At 37.0% G+C, this 16,802-nt stretch overlaps 1 protein-coding gene across 1 annotated transcript in view; it reads right to left on the reverse strand.

Moving 5' to 3' along the window:
* MACROD2 (mono-ADP ribosylhydrolase 2) overlaps positions 1-16,802 on the reverse strand; it is a 2,703,848-nt gene that overhangs the window by 2,561,328 nt on the left and 125,718 nt on the right. The window lies entirely within an intron of this gene.

A 16,802-nucleotide genomic window follows, 5' to 3' on the forward strand; every position in this document is an offset into this window, starting at 1 on the left:
ATTCATATCTCTAAATTAAAATGAAAGCCAACTTTAAATGAAGCAGTAATTGAAGTGACTCTTACATGAAACAGTTACTTAGATTTTCAATATAAAAAAGTAAAGAAATAGAAGCATACTTCTAAGACATAAAATTTATAAAGCAATTTAACAACCAAGATATTTTCATACGAACAAAAGATCAATGCTTTTATTAAAAGACAAAATAATGCCTCTTAGTTTTGTCATTTCAACTAAAAAAGGAGATCAATAGAAAAGCAATCAGGGGTCAGTAGAATAAAACATATTTGTAGAAGTGTTTCCTTTCTCTAACCAACAAACAAAACCAAAACTACTCAGCAGCAATGCAACAAAAAAGTTCAGAAATTCAAAAATTAAACACTTATGCTCATCAAAAGACCACCAAAAAACTGAAGAGAACCTAGAGAGTAGGAAAAAATTTTTGGCTATGACATATCTGACAATAATCTCTAAAATCTATAGGAAAATCAAACACCTTTACAATAAAAAAAAAATAATCCAATTAAAAAATGGGCTTGGGATGCAAACAGACACTTCACCAAAGAAGACATTCAGGTGGCTAACAGACATGAGGAAATGCTCAGGATCACTAGCCATTAGAGAAATGCAAGTCAAAACTACAATGAAATACCCTCTCACCCCGTCATTATTGACACAAATCAAAAAAACAGAAAATAACAAATATTGGAGAGGTTGCGGGGAGATTGGAACTCTTAAGCACTGCTGGTGGGAATGCAAAATGGTACAACCATTCTGTAAAACAATATGGCACTTCCTTAAAAAGCTAGAAATACCAATACCAGATGATCCAGCAATCCCACTCCTAGGAATATATCCTAGAGAAATAAGATTTGTCACACAACTAGACATATGTACACCCATGTTCACTGCAGCATTATTCACAATAGCAAAAAGATGGAAACAACCTAACTGCCCATCAACAGATGAGTGGCTAAACAAACTATAGTACGTACACACAATGGAATAGCAAGGAACGATAAAGAACAATGATGAATCTGTGAAACATCTCACAACATGGATGAATCTGGAGGGCATTATGCTGACTAAAATAAGTCAATCAAAAAAGAGCAAATACAGTATGAGACCACTATCATAAAAACACATGAAAATGTTTCCACACAGAAAGAAATAATCTTTGATGGTTATGAGGGAGGGGAGGAATGGGGAGGAAAAAAAATACTAACTAGACAATAGATAAGTGGTAACTTTGGTGAAGGGTAGGACTGGGGAAGTCAGCACAATTCGACCAGGGCAAAGTCATAGAAGCTTCACAGACATATCCAAATGCCCTGAGAGACCAAGACACTGGGCTGAGGGCTGAGGACCATGGTCTTGGGGACCTCTAGCACAATTGGCAAAACATAGTCTATAAAGAAAATGTTCTACATCTGACTGTGGTGAGTAGAGACTAGGGTCTTAAAAGCCTGCGAGTAGCCATCTAAGGTAAATCTACTGGTCCCATCCCGGCTGGAACAAGGAGAATGAAGAAGACCAAAGACAGAAGGGAAAGATTAGTCCAAAGGACTAACGGACCACAACTACCACAACGTCCACCAGACTGACTCCAGAACAACTAGACATTGCCTGGTTACCACCACTGACTGCTCTGGCAGGGATCACAATAGAGGATCCCAGACAAAGCAGGAGAAAAATGTAGAACAAAATTCAATTTCACAAAAAAAAAAGACAAAAAAGACCACTCTTACTGGTCTGACAGAGACTGGAGAAACCCGGAGAATATAGCCCCCGGAGACCCTTTTAACTCAGTACTGAAGTCACTCCTGAGGTTCACCCTTCAGCAAAAGACTAGACAGGTCTATAGGGCAAATGATAACACACATGAGGTACGTGCTTCTTAGTTTAATCATGTATATGAGACTAATGGACACACCAGCCCAAAAGCAAAGATGAGAAGACAGGAAGGGACAGGAAAACTGGATGAATGGAAACAGGGAAACTGGAGTGAAGAAGGGGAGAGTGTTGACACATTGTGAGATTGGCAACCAATGTCACAAAACAATTCATGTATTAACTGTTTAATGAAAAAGTAATTTACTCTGTAAACTTTCACCTAAATCTCAATAAAAAAATAAAAAAGAAAGAAGAAAAAAAATGTTCAGAAATTTACTTGGGCCAAACTATAATGCTTCCGTCGGAGATTTCAGTTACTATCCATATTTCATCTGACCAAATCTTTCAAAAGACAGAAGGTTCACTAAATATTTTAATGAAAACCACACTGTTTTAATACCACAGAAAAGAACAAGTTTGGAAAACCCTCCAGAGTCCAATCTACAATATCAATTTTAATATCATGAAGTACATGTCAAATTTCTACTGAATTATTAAGTATGATAAGTAGCACATGGATGGAATAAAGGAAAAGAAAAAAGTAAATGTCAGGAGACCTGGGTCCTACTTATGGCTCTGCCACATGTATGGCCTATATGTCCTTAAGTATGTTACTTCCTCTATCTAGTCCTCAGTTCGCCATCTGTAACATGAAGCATCTGGCCCGGATTATTTTTCAGTTCCTTTTCAGCTTTAAAATGACAAGACACTGTATGATAGGATCACTTTCTAACTTCCTGATCTATATGTAATAACGGTAAGCCTCTGACAGAGTCATAGAGTTTCTGAGTTCCATGCTTCTAATTTCCATCTTAAACTCTAACAGAAATAATCTTATATTTGAAAAAAAAATCATATACTTACATCATAAAAATAAAAATACTGTCTTAATTCAGCATAACTACTAGTTTTTGTTTTTTACAAAGCCCAAGCTTCCTATGATATCATACAAATGAGTATGTTGGTGGTGGTGTTAGGTGCCACCGAGTTGCCTCCAACTCATAACGACCCTATGTACAAAAGAACGAAACATTGCCTGGTCCTGCGCCATCCTCACACTCATTGTTATGCTTGAGCCCATTGTTGCAGTCACTGTGTCAATCCATGTTGTTGAGAGTCTTCCTCTTTTTCTCTGACCCTCTACTTAACCAAGCATGATATCCTTCTCCAGGGACTGGGCCCTCCTGATAACATGTCCAAAGTAAGTGAGATGAAGTATCACCATCCTTGCTTCTAATGAGCATTCTGGCTGTACTTCTTCCAAGACAGATTGTTCGTTCGTCTGATAGTCCATGGTATATTCAATATTCTTCAACAACATCATAATTCAAAGGCATCAATTCTTCTTCGGTCTTCCTTATTCATCATCCAGCTTTCGCATGCATATGAGGCAACTGAAAACACTATGGCTTGGGTCAGGCGTACCTTAGTGCTTAAAGTGACATCTTTGCTTTTTAAGACTTTAAAGAGGTCTTTTGCAGCAGATTTGCCCAATGCAATGAGTCTTTTGATTTCTTGACTGCTGTTTCCACAGGTATTGATTGTGGATCCAAGTACAATGAAATCCTTGACTTCAATCTTTTCTCCATTTATCATGATGTTGCTTATTAGTCCAGTTGTGAGGATTTTTGTTTTATGTTGGAGTTTAATCCATACTGAAGGCTATGGTCTTTGATTTTCACCAGTAAGTGATTCATGTCCTCTTCATTTTCAGCAAGCAAGGTTGTGTCATCTGCATATAGCAGGTTGTTAATAAGTCTTCCTCCAATCCTGATGCCTTGTTCTTCTTCATACAGTCCAGCTTCTTAGATTATTTGCTCAGCATACAGATTAAGTATGGTAAAAGGATATAACCCTGATGCACATCTTTCCTGACTTTAAGCCACGCAGTATCCCCTTGTTCTGTTCGAATTATTGCCTCTTGATTTATGTACAGATTCCTCAAGCGCACAATTAAGTGTTCTGGGATACAAATCCTTTGAAATGTTATCCATAATTTGTTATGATCCACACAGTCGAATGCCTTTGCATAGTCAATAAAAGACAGGTAAACGTATTTCTGGTATTCTCTGCTTTCAGCCAGGATCCATCTGACATCAGCAATGATATCCCTCATTCCACGTCCTCTTCTGAATCCAGCTTGAATTTCTGGCAGTTCTCTCTCAATGCACTGCTGCAATTGCTTTTGAATGATCTTCAGCAAAATTTTACTTGTGTTTGTTATTAATGATATTGTTAGATAATTTTCATGTTCTTTTGGATCACCTTTCTTTGGAACGGGAACAAGTATGGATCTCTAATGGTTGGCCAGGTAGCTGTCTTCCAAATTTCTTGGCACAGACCAGTGAGTACTTCCAGCACTGCATCCGTTTGTTGAAACATCTCAGTTCATATTCCATTAACTTCTGGAGCCTTGTTTTTCACCAATGATTTCAGTGCAGCTTGGATCTCTTCCTTCATCTGTTCTTGATCATACGCTACCTCCTGAAATGTCTGAATGTCAACCAATTCTTTTTGGTACAATGACTCTGTGTATTCTTTCCATCTGTCTTTGATGCTTTCTGTTTCGCTTAATATTTTCCCTGCAGAATCCTTCAATATTGCAACTTGAGGCTTGAATTTTTTCTTCAGTTCTTGCAGCTTGAGAAATGCCAAGCGTGTTCTTCCCTTTTGGTTTTCTATTTCCGGGTCTTTGTGCCTTTTATTAGAATACTTTATTTTGTCTTCTTGAACTGCCCTTTGAAACCTTCTGTTCAGTTCTTTTACTTCATCATTTCTTATTTTCACTTTAGCTACTATACGTTCAAGAGCAACTTTCAGAGTCTCTTCTGACATCCATTTTTGGTCTTTTCTTTCCTTCCTGTGTTTTTAATGACCCTTTGCTTTCTTCACATATGATGTCCTTGACGTCATTCCACAACTCATATGGTCTTTGGTCATTAGTGTTAAATGCGTCAAATCTATTCTTGAGATGTATCTAAATTCAGATGAATTTGTCATTCCTGGCATAGAAGACCATATGATTGTCTGATTCAAAATGGCCAATACCAGCCCATTTCAGCTAACTAATGCCTAGGATATTGATGTTTATGCGTTCCATTTTATTTTTGATGACTTCCAGTTTTCCTAGATTCATACTTCATACATTACACGTTCTGATATTAATGGATGTTTGCAGCTGTTTCTTCTTGAGTCGTGCCACATCAGCAGATGAAGGTCCCGAAAGCTTGACTCCATCCACGGCATTAAGGTTGACTCTACTTTGAGGGAGCAGCTGTTCCCCAGTCGTATTTTGAGTGTCTTCTAACCTGGGGGGCTCATCTTCCATCATTATATCATACAGCATTGCGCTGCTATTCATAAGGTTTTCACTGGCCAATTTTTTCAGAAATAGATTGCCAGGTCCTTCTTCCTAGTCTGACTCAGTCTGTACCTCCTCTGAAACCTGTCCACCAAGCGTGACCCTGCTCGTATTTAAAACACTGGTGGCAAAGCTTCCAGTATCACAGTATCACGCAAGCCACCACAGTATGACAAACTGACAGACACATGGTGGCCAAATGAATATGTGTGCTTACATTTCTGGCACTGGAGATTTGGTTTACTTATTTATCATCTATCTCCTCTACTAATACTGTAAGGCCATGAGGGGCTTGCCTGTCTGGTGGTGCAGTGGTTAAGAGCTATGGTTGCTAACCAAGAAGTCAGCAGTTCAAATCCACAAGCTGCTCCTCAGGAGATGTGGCAGTCTGCTTCTGTAAAGATTTACAGTCTTGGAAACCCTATGAGGCAGTTCCATTCTGCCCTATAGGGTCGCTATGAGTTGGAATCGACTCAATGCAACAGGTTTGGCTTTATATATATATGTATATAATGGAGCCCCGGTTGTGTAGTGGTTAAGAGCCAGCTGCTAACCAAAAGGTTGGCAGTTCAAATCCACCAGCCACTCTTTGGAAACCCTATGGGGCAGTTCTACTCTGTCCTATAGGGTCACTATGATTCAGAACCAAATCGATGGCACCTAACAACAACAATACACACACACACACACACACACACACAAACATACACATATACATAGAGAGTATAAGTTTCTTCAGAGCAAGGGTTCTCTATCACTACAATATCTGGCACAGAATCAGGCACAAATTCTAGCCCAATGTGGATTAGAAAGAAGGAAAGGAGGGAGAAAGCAGGGGCTAAGAGAAGGAAGAGGAAGGAAAGGGAATGGAGGGAAAGAGAAGGGCAGAGCAAGTATTTGTAGATTGCCCAAGCTGACTTAAGAGAATACAGGTATTGAGAGGGAAATACAGTTCTTTCCAACACATACTTTTGAAAGCCTTGAAGAAAGATTTTCAAAAATGTCTGATACAGAGTACCAGAGAGTAAGTGTATGAACTTTTCTTGGTATGCTCTAAGCCTAGAGTCTAGCAAAAATGGTTTAAAGAAGGGTATGCAGACCCCTGCATCAGAATCTCTGCATCAGGGTTCTTGTTAATTGAGATTCCAAAGGCATCTTCCTAAACCTACTGATTCTGAATCTCTGGGGGCTGGAGGCTGGAAGTGAGCATTTTTTTTTAAAATTTTTACTTTGGTAAAATATATATAACAAAGTTTGCCATTTTAACCATTTTTAAGTATATAATTCAGTGACATTACTTACATTCACCATGTTGTGCCACCATCACCTCTATCCATTTCCAAAAGTTTTATATCACCCCAAACCAAAAATCTGTACCCCTTCAGTAATAACTCCCATTTCCCCCTCCCCCACAGACTCTGGTAGCCACTACTAATCTTTGGTCTCTATGCATTTGCCTATCGTAGATATTTCATGTAAGTGAGATATGTATTTGTCCTTTGAGTCTAACTGATTTCACCCAGCATAATGTTTTCAAGGTTCATCCATGTCATAGCATGTATCAGAATTTCATTTCTCTTTATGGCTAAATAATATTCCAGTGTATGATATACCACATTTTGTTTATCCGTTCACCTGTTGATGGACACTTGGTTGTTTCCACCTTCTGACTATTGTGAGTAATGTTGCAATGAACATTAGTGTACAAGTATCTGTCTGAGTTCCTGCTTTTGAGTCTCTTGGGTATATACTTAGAAGTGGAATTACTGAGTCATAATGGTAATTCTATCTGTAACCTTTAGAGGAATCGCCAAACTGTTTTCCATAGCAGCTGCACCATTTTACATTCCCACCAGAAGTGCATGAGGGTGAGAATTGGCATTCTGAACAAGCTTCTGCATCATTCTGATGTCCCCTAAAGTTTGACACAGCCATTGCTCTTGTAGCAAAGAAGGGAGAAGGTCAAAACAATGTTCTACATATCTTTTTCTTTTGGTTTAATTCCCAAAGGGTTAGTACTGGACTCAGTGACCATTTTCCTTTAAAGGTGAAAATGATGTCCAGTATCTGAAATGACAAAGTTTCAGGTCTGCAATATGTTCTAGGGAAAACTGCCAAAGATTCAGAGATGGGATTTGGGAAGGGTGCCAGGATGATTCAATACTGAGCCCCTCTAGATTATAAAGATATTACTTTAATAAGCCTGGTAATAAGAATAACCACAATTTGCCTGAGGTAGCCAATCAATGACAGCCTTATGTCAGTTTGTGATTTTCTGTCATCTCGATTATTTTTCACTGACTTAAATTATTTTTGAAGGTGCTTCAGAATTTGAGAAATTATAAGAAATTCCCTCGTGTTCCATCCTAGAGTTATATCATAGATCTTATTGATCTTGTGCACCATTCCTTATTCCTCAAATTCCTTCTTAGAAATGATTCATTACCTGCCTTCCTCAATCATATAAAATGTAACAGTTCATGCCAGTGTGCTACCATTCTCCTCTAACACTTCATCCGCCATCACCCTCTCAGAGCCACAGATGCCTAGAGAAGATGACATCTAAGGAGGAGTCTCCTGTCTTCAGGCTTTGAACAATCAATCACTCTATCATATTGTACTGTGTTCTTTTGTTTAGTCATTTTCAGAGAACGCATTTGCTTTTCAAGGATCAATATGCAGTTAACTTTCTATGCACTATAAATCAAGTCTTAAAAAAGCAAAAGTATTTCTGGTTCAGAAGCTATTTTAAGCCATACCCAGGTCCTAAGTCTAGCCCATTTAATGATGGTCATCCTTGTAAATTCCAAGCAGAGTCCAAGTGTGAACTGTGAGAGGGAGGTTGCTTTTCCTCCTTACTGGCAAAGGATATTGCTATAATAGATATTTTTAAGTAAAATAATGAGCTGCAAATCAGTCTAATCAGAGAATCTGTAAGTACTCAGAAGATGTAAAGTTGAGAGCTTTAAAGAAATACCTTCTGCTCATTATTTCTTGCTATGGATACTATAAAACACATTCAGGACCAGTATTTTTTCTATATGGAAAGACAGAATAATGTTCATAAGATAATATATTTTAGTACACATTTCACTAATGAAATAAACCCAATAATTTGTCTATTTAATTTAGAAATTTCTTTGGTTCACTACCATGATTATAACCATCTAAATGCTAGCATCCAACCATATTAAGGAGGAACTGGATAAGCACAAATGAAATCTTAAAAGAAACCTGTTTTATACGTTTATAATAACTTATTTCTAAATGTCCTCAAACAGATTAAGCAGGTCTCTTCAATCCAGTGGTACTGGGCATGTTTCAGAATTAATTTCCATCTGGAAACTCACAGGATGAAAATTCTAACTGTATGATATATTAAGTTGCCAAACAAAATGGATTAGTGATCAGTGAAATTGCCTGATAAGCTGTCAGATCCATTTTGGACTGGGATTCATCCTCTTTCTCCACCTGTTCATTAAGCTCCAAGTTCATGGCAACTCCGGTGACTGATTGCACATTAACAAGCTGTTTATGTGGGGAGGTATAGCTAGCTAGTCAACATTCCTACACTTATACACTCATTTAATCATAATTCTCTGGTAATTTATTCTATTCACAATTCCAGTATGGAAAAATATACCTCTACCGAAATTTAATTTTGGACACGACAGGGATGCGATGTGTCATAAAATTAACACTTAACAAAGCAAACCAGATTTACCTCACGGTCAAAAGAAGCTGGGGAAATTTCATGCCATAAATTTGCTTCTTCAAACAGTTACAAAAATGAAAAAAAGTAGTAAAAAAGTTTCTGTCTTTGCAAAATAAAATATTTACTCCAGTTCCCATTCGAAAGAAAATGTTGGATGTTTCTATAACTAGAAAGCTAAACTAGAGAAGAATGTTGAAAAACAATTTTAAAACTGTCTTTCTCATCAAAATGGTTAAAATCTTCCTTTGTACAACACCAAGTTTAATAAACTACTATCGATCAAAAAGCACCAAATTTGGGCTATAAATAAGAATATTATTCTTATTCAAGTAGCAAGCATTGACTTTTTCCTTTTTAAGTATATAAAATTTATTTTATAAAGGAACTATTCAACAAACATAATGTTAATAAAAATTTGTAATTTCCTTTAAAACTTCCAAAGTTTAAAGGGATTTATATATATATATATATATATATTTACTTATATGTATATATTAATATAAGGGTGTCTACTCTCTACTGATAAACTATTTTTCTTCATTATTACTTATAGACCCTAATTTTTATATAAGTTAATGATTAGAATTCAGGAATCAATGGTACTTTTCCATTTCCCTATACACATAAACCAGGGCCTTAACTATTAAAAAAAAAATCATTAAGTAAACAAATTGCCAAATGACTGCAATTACATTCAGCCAACAGAACGTAATGAATAGCATCTGGATGTTTTTGAGCCCACAACAAGCAGCAGCTCCCCAAGTCACAAATAAAGAGGAAAAAAAAACTTTTAGAAATTAAGCTGACCTGTATATGTAACAAACAAAATAGACATTTCCCTTACTTAAAATTAATAATATAAAAAAAAATTCAATTTTACTACATAATAGCTTAAAAAAAAACAGCATGGAATATTTAAAATAAGGTTGCACACAAGCATTAGACAGCCTCTAGGTCTCATAAAATGTCAGTTAGCATCATTATAAAGTTCAGCTTTTTGATTTAACTATAACTGACCTCCGGCAAGCCACACAATTACAAGAATTGAACAATGACAGAAGGTGTTTATGTTCATTGTTAACCACAGGTAGAATTAGACTCTGTTCCCCACTCCCTCCATTCTAATGTAAACACAGCTTTTTGCCCAAACAGGAGACTGCTTCTTTCCTGTACAATTTCAGTCCAACTGGCTCAGTCCATGTGAAAAACAGCATCAGGGGAGTTTAGTCCACCTTCTGAAGCTAGGGATGCTTCAGCAAAGCAAGGGTGCTCTGCTTATATGGCACCTATGTATCTCCACCCATTTAAATCCAAAGGTGGATCTTGAGATCTTCTTGCCCAGGATAAGCCCTCAAAGTTTCAGAGGAACTATCCTCAGTGCCCTCCAAGCACCAAAGCCATAGCCAAAAGTACAGTGCATCCCCAGTGCCAAGTGCTGCGCTAGATGCTAGGTACTATTCCGACGGTGAAATAAACAGTTCCTCTCCCACTTCAGGGCACTTCAGTGCCCATCACTGTCCCCACTATCATGAATTCCAGGAACAGAAGTGGTATTGAACTTGAGCAACTGGTTTTCTCAGAGAAGACACAATCAGTACTGGTTGCACCTCATCTCCAACCAATCTTAATACCACCCAGTGCCTCCTCACTACCACCATCAAGCTACCTGTACCCAAGTGATGCCAATAAATTTTATAGGTAAAATCCTCCTTCCTATTCTCAAAGGTAATACCAAAAACTATGTTCCCTGTCTTCAAAGTAACAGAAATTAAAACAACAATGAAGTACAATTCAAAAGTAAAGATTAATCCTTGAAGTTACCTTTTAACAAAATAACAGATTAGCACACAAAATAAAGGCTATTACCCCTGAGTACAGGGCTCCATTAAAACAACAACAACAACAACATATATATATGAGACCTAAAGGTCAACAATTACTCTAAAGCAAAGATGAGAAGACAGGGTGGCAGGGAAAATAGAGTACTGGAAATGGAACAACCAGAATGTAATTAATGAGAATGTTGGCACATTGTGAAAAATGTAACTAATGTCACTGAACAACTTGCATAGAAATTGTCATCTGGGAACCTAATTTGCTGTATAAACTTCCACCAGAAGACAACAAAATATAATTTAAAAAAAACAAAGATTTAAAAAATAAAACTCATTAAAAATAATATTGGTAAAGTTTAGAAAAATACACACTCTTATACCTTCAGAAGGGGCCCTGGTGGCACAGTGGTTAAGCACTCAGCTGCTAAACGAAAGGTCAGCAGCTTGAACCCACCAGCTGCTCCATGGGAGAAAGTTGTGGCAGTCTCCTTCTATAAAGATTACAGTCTTGGAAACCCTATGGTCATGGTTTCACGGGACATCTTAGTCAACTGGACTAATACCGGGTTTAGTGCTTCTGCTCTACCTCTTAGTTCCCTGTATAGAGTCTGCGGTCTTAAAAGCTTGCATGCCACCATCCAAGGTTCAACAACTGGTCTCTATTTGCCTGCAGCAACAGAGGAAGGAGAGTCAGGAATAGGAAGAGGAAATGTAATGTGAGGCAAATTGCATCCATGAACAGCTACCTCCTTCCATGTAAAACCAGAAGAACTGGACGGCATTCAGCTAACATTACTGAACGTTTTGATCAAAGACTCTATAGAAGAATCCTGATCAGAAGGGAGAAAATACAGAATAGAATTTCAAAATCCCACAGAATCCAGACTTTCTGGAACCATGGGGGCTGGATGAACCCCTGAAACTACTGCCCTGAGATAACCATTAAACTTTAAACCAAAAAGAAACAAACCCCAAAGTCTTCTCAAAACCAAACAGTAGTTTAGCTTAACTAGTAAAGAATGTCTGTCTTGAGCATTGAACTCTTTTAAGATCTATCTATATGGGATCAAACTGACAACAGCAACTCAAAAGATTAGATAGGAAACTTAGGGGGCAGTGAGTTTACTTTAATGGAGGAGCATACTTTGAAGACAGGGAACACAGTTTCTGGTATTACCTCTGAAAATAAGAAGGAGGATTTTACCTATAAAATTTATTGGCATCACTTGGGTACAGGTAGCTTGATGGTGGTGGTGAGGAGGCACTGGGTGGTATTAAGGTGGGCTGGAGATGAGGTGCAACCAGTACTGATTGTGTCTCCTCTGAGAAAACCAGTAGCTCAAGTTCAATACCACTTCTGTTCCTGGAATGCATGATACTGGGGACAGTGATGGTCACTGAAGTGCCCTGAAATGAGAGAGGAACTGTTTATTTCACCATCAGAATACTATCTAGCATCTAGTGCAGCACTTGGCACTGGGGATGTACTGTACTTTTGGCTACGGCTTTGGTGCTTGGAGGGCACTGAGAATAGTTTCTCTGAAACTCTGAGGCCTTATCCTGGGTAATAAGATCTCAAGATCCATTCTCTCTGACCATAATGCCATAAAAGTAGAAATCAATTAACAGGAAAAGCAAGGAAAAATATATATATGGAAACTGAATAACATCCTGCTTAAAAATAACTGGGAATAGAAGAAATCAAAGAGGGAATACAAAAATTCCTAAAATTAAAGGAGAATGAAAACACATCCTACCAAAACCTTCGGGACTTAGCCAAAATCAAAATGTTAGCCCTACAACTCAAACAAATAGAAAGAGAACAGCAAAAGAAGCTCACAGTCACCAGAAGAAAGAAAATAATAAAGATCAGAGCAGAAATAGATGAAATAGAGAACAGAAAAACAATAGAAAGAATCAACAAAACTAAAAGTTGCTTACTTGAAAGATCAACAAAATTGACAAACCACTGGCTAAACTGACAAAAGAAAAACATGAGAGGATGCAAATAACTGAAATAATAAATGAAATGGGGGACATTACAACAGACCCAACTGAAATAAAAACGATCATAACTGAATACCATGAAAAATTGTACTCCAACAAATTTGAGAACCTAGAGGAAATCTACACATTTCTAGAAACACATTCCAACCTAAACTAACACAAGCTGAGATAGAAATTCTCATCAGACATGTAACAAGGGAAGAGACTGAAACGGTAATAAAAAAAATTACCAACAACAACAACAGAAAAAGCTATGGCCTGGACAGATTCACTGAATTTTACCAAACATTCAGAGAAGAGCTCACACCAGTACTACTCAAATTATTTCAAAGCATAGAAAAGGAACACTCCTGAATTCATTCTATGAAGCCAGAATAACCCTGATAACAAAGCCAGGCAAAGACAACGCAAAACAAGAAAATTACAGACCAATATCTCTCAAAAATATAGATGCAAAACTTCTCAACAAAATTCTAGCCAATAGAATTCAGTATCATATTAAAAAAAATAATACACCAATACCAGCTGGGATTCATACCAGGTATGCAAGGATGGTCAACATCAGAAAATAAATCAACGGAATCTACCACATAAATAGAACAAAAGAAAAGAATCACATGATCATCTCAATTGAACACCCACTTGTGATAAAAATTCTCAATAAAATAGGAATAGAAGGGAAATTCCACAACATAATAAAGGGCATCTATACAAAACCAACAGCCAACATCATTCTCAACGGAGAGAGGCTGAAAGCATCCCCCCAGAGAACGAGAACAAGACAAGGATGCCATTTATCACTACTCTAAATTTAACATTGTGCTGGAAGTCCTAGCCAGAGCAATAAGGCAAGAAAAAGAAATAAAGGGCATCCAAACTGGAAAAGAAGAAGTAAAACGATCCCTAATCACAGATGAAATGATCCTTTACATAGAAAACACCAAAGATTCCCCAAGAAAACTACTGGAACTAATAGAAAGATTCAGCAGAGTACCAGGATACAAGATAAACATACAAAAATCAGTTGAATAACACAAAGTATCTTCTCTGACCACAATACCATTAAGGTAGAAATTAACAACAGGAAGAGCAAGGAAAAAAAATCAATTACACAGTAACTGAATAACACTCTGCTTACAAACCACTGGGGAATAGAAGAAATCAGACATGGAATGAAAAATTCCTAAAAACAAATGAGAAGGAAAACACATCATACCAAAACATTTAGAACACAGCAAAGGCAGTCCTCAGAGGACAATTTATAGCAATAGATGCATACATCAAAAAAGAAGGGACAAAATCAAAACATTAAATACACAACTCGAGCTTCTAGAAAGACAACAGCAAAAGAAGCCCACAGCCACCAGAAGAAATGAAATAATAAAGATCAGAGTATAAATAAATGAAATAGAGAACAGAAAAACAATAGAAAGAATCAACAACACCAAAAATTGATTCTTTGAAAGGATCAACAAAATCAACAAACCACTGGCCAGACTGACAAAAGAAAAACAGAAGAGGACACAAATAACCCAAATAAGAAATGAAATGGGGGACATTACAACAGACCCAACAGAAATAAAAAGGATCCTAAGAGAGTACTATGAAAAACTATACTCCAACAAATTTGAAAACCTAGAGGAAATGGATAAATTTCTAGAAACACACTACCTACCCAAACTAACACAAAGTGATGTTGAAAATCTGAACAGACCCGTAACAAGAGAAGAGACTGAAAAGGTAATAAAAAAAAAAGCTCCCAACAAAAAAAAGCCCTGGCCCAGATGACTTCACTGGAGAATTCTACCAAACATTCAAAGAAGAGCTTATACCAGTACTACTCAAACTAATTTAGAACATAGAAAAGGAAGCAACACTTCCGAATTCATTCTATGAAGTCAGCATAACCCTGATACCAAAACCAGGCAAAGACACCACAAAAAAAGAAAATTACAGACCAATGTCTCTCATGAATATAGATGCAAAATTTCTCAACAAAATTCTCACCAATAGAATTCAGCATCATATCAAAAAAATAATACACCATGACCAAGTAGGATTCATACCAGGTATGCAAGGATGGTACAACATTAGAAAATCAATCAACGTAATCCACCACATAAATAAAAGGAAAGAAAACAATCACATGATCATCTCAATGGACGCAGAAAAGGCATTCAACAAGTCCAACACCCACTCCTGATAAAAACTCTCAATAAAATAGGTATAGAAGGGAAATTTCTCAACATAGTAAAGGGCATCTATGCAAAACAAACAGCCAACATTATTCTTAATGGAGAGAGGCTGAAAGCATTCCCCTTGAGAACTGGAACAAGACAAGGATGCCCTTTATTACCACTCCTATTTAACACTGTGCTGGAAGTCCTAGCTAGAGCGATAACGCAAGAAAAAGAAGTAAAGGGGATCCAAATTGGTAAGGAAGAAGTAAAACTGTCCCTATTTGCAGATGATATACCATACATAGAGAATCCAGAAGACTCCACAAGAAAACTTATGGAACTAATGGAAGATTCGGCAGAGTAGCAGGATACAAGATAAACATAAAAAAAAATCTGTTGGATTCCTATACACCAATAAAGAGACTATAAAAAGGAAAGCAACACCATTAATAATAGCACCTAAAAAAATAAAACACTTAGGAATAAATATAACCAGGGATACAAAAGACCTATACAAAGAAAATTATAAAACACTACCGGAAGAAACCAAAAGAGACCTGCATAAATGGAAAAACATACCCTGCTCATGGACATGTAGACTCAACATTGTGAAAATGTCAATTCTACCCAAAGCAATTTACAAATACGATGCAGTCCCAATCCAAATACCAACAACTTTCTTTAAAAAGATGGAAAAACTAATCATTAACTTTATATGGAAAGGGAAGTGGCCCTGGATAAGTAACGCACTATTGAAGAAGAAGAATAAAGTAGGAGGACTTGCACTGCTTGACTTCAGAACCTAGTATACAGCTGTGGTAACCACAACAGCCTCGTACTGGTACAACAACAGACACATTGACTCATGGAACAGAATCAAGAATGCAGATGTAAATACATCCATCTATGGTCACCTAATCTTCAACAAAGGCCCAAAGTCCATTAAATAGGGAAAATATAGTCTTTTTAACAAATGGTGCTGGCAAAACTGGATGTCCATCTGCAAAAATATGAAACAGGACCCATACCTCAAACTTTATACAAAAACTAATTCAAAATGGATCAAAGACCTAAATATAAAGCCAAAAACTGTAAAGTTCATAGAAGAAAAAATAGGGTCAATGCTAGAGGTCCTAATACATGGCATTAACAGGATACAAACCATAACCAACAACACACAAACATGAGAAGATAAGCTAGATAATTGGGATCTTCCAAAAAGTAAACACTTAGGCTCATCAAAAGACTTCACCAAAAGACTAAGAAGAGAACCTACAGACTAGGAAAAATTTTTTGGCTGTGATAAATCAGACAAAGGTCTAATCTCTAAAATCTATAAGAAAATCCAACACCTCTACAAAAAAAAAAACAAATCAATTAAAAAATGGGCAAAGGAATTGAACAGACACTTCACCAAAGAAGACATTCAAGTAGCTAACAGACACATGAGGAAATGCCCGCAATCACTGGCCATTAGAGAAATGAAAATCAAAACCACAATGAGATACCATCTTACCCCAACATTACTGACACAAATAAAGAAAACTGGAAATAACAAATGTTGGAGAGGCTGTGGGGAGATCAGAACTCTTATGTGCTGCTGGTGGGAATGCAAAATGATACAGCCATTTTGGAAAACGATATGGTGCTTCCTTAGAAAGCTAGAAATAGAAATATCATACGATCCAGCAATCCCACTCCCAGGAGTATATCCTAGAGAAATAAGAGGCATCACACAAATAGACATATGCACAACCATATTCATTGCAGCATTGTTCACAATAGCAAAAAGATGGAAACAACCTAGATGC

This window comes from Trichechus manatus, unplaced genomic scaffold (assembly GCF_000243295.1).
Source record: "Trichechus manatus latirostris isolate Lorelei unplaced genomic scaffold, TriManLat1.0 scaffold00042, whole genome shotgun sequence".
Classification (NCBI taxonomy): domain Eukaryota; kingdom Metazoa; phylum Chordata; class Mammalia; order Sirenia; family Trichechidae; genus Trichechus; species Trichechus manatus.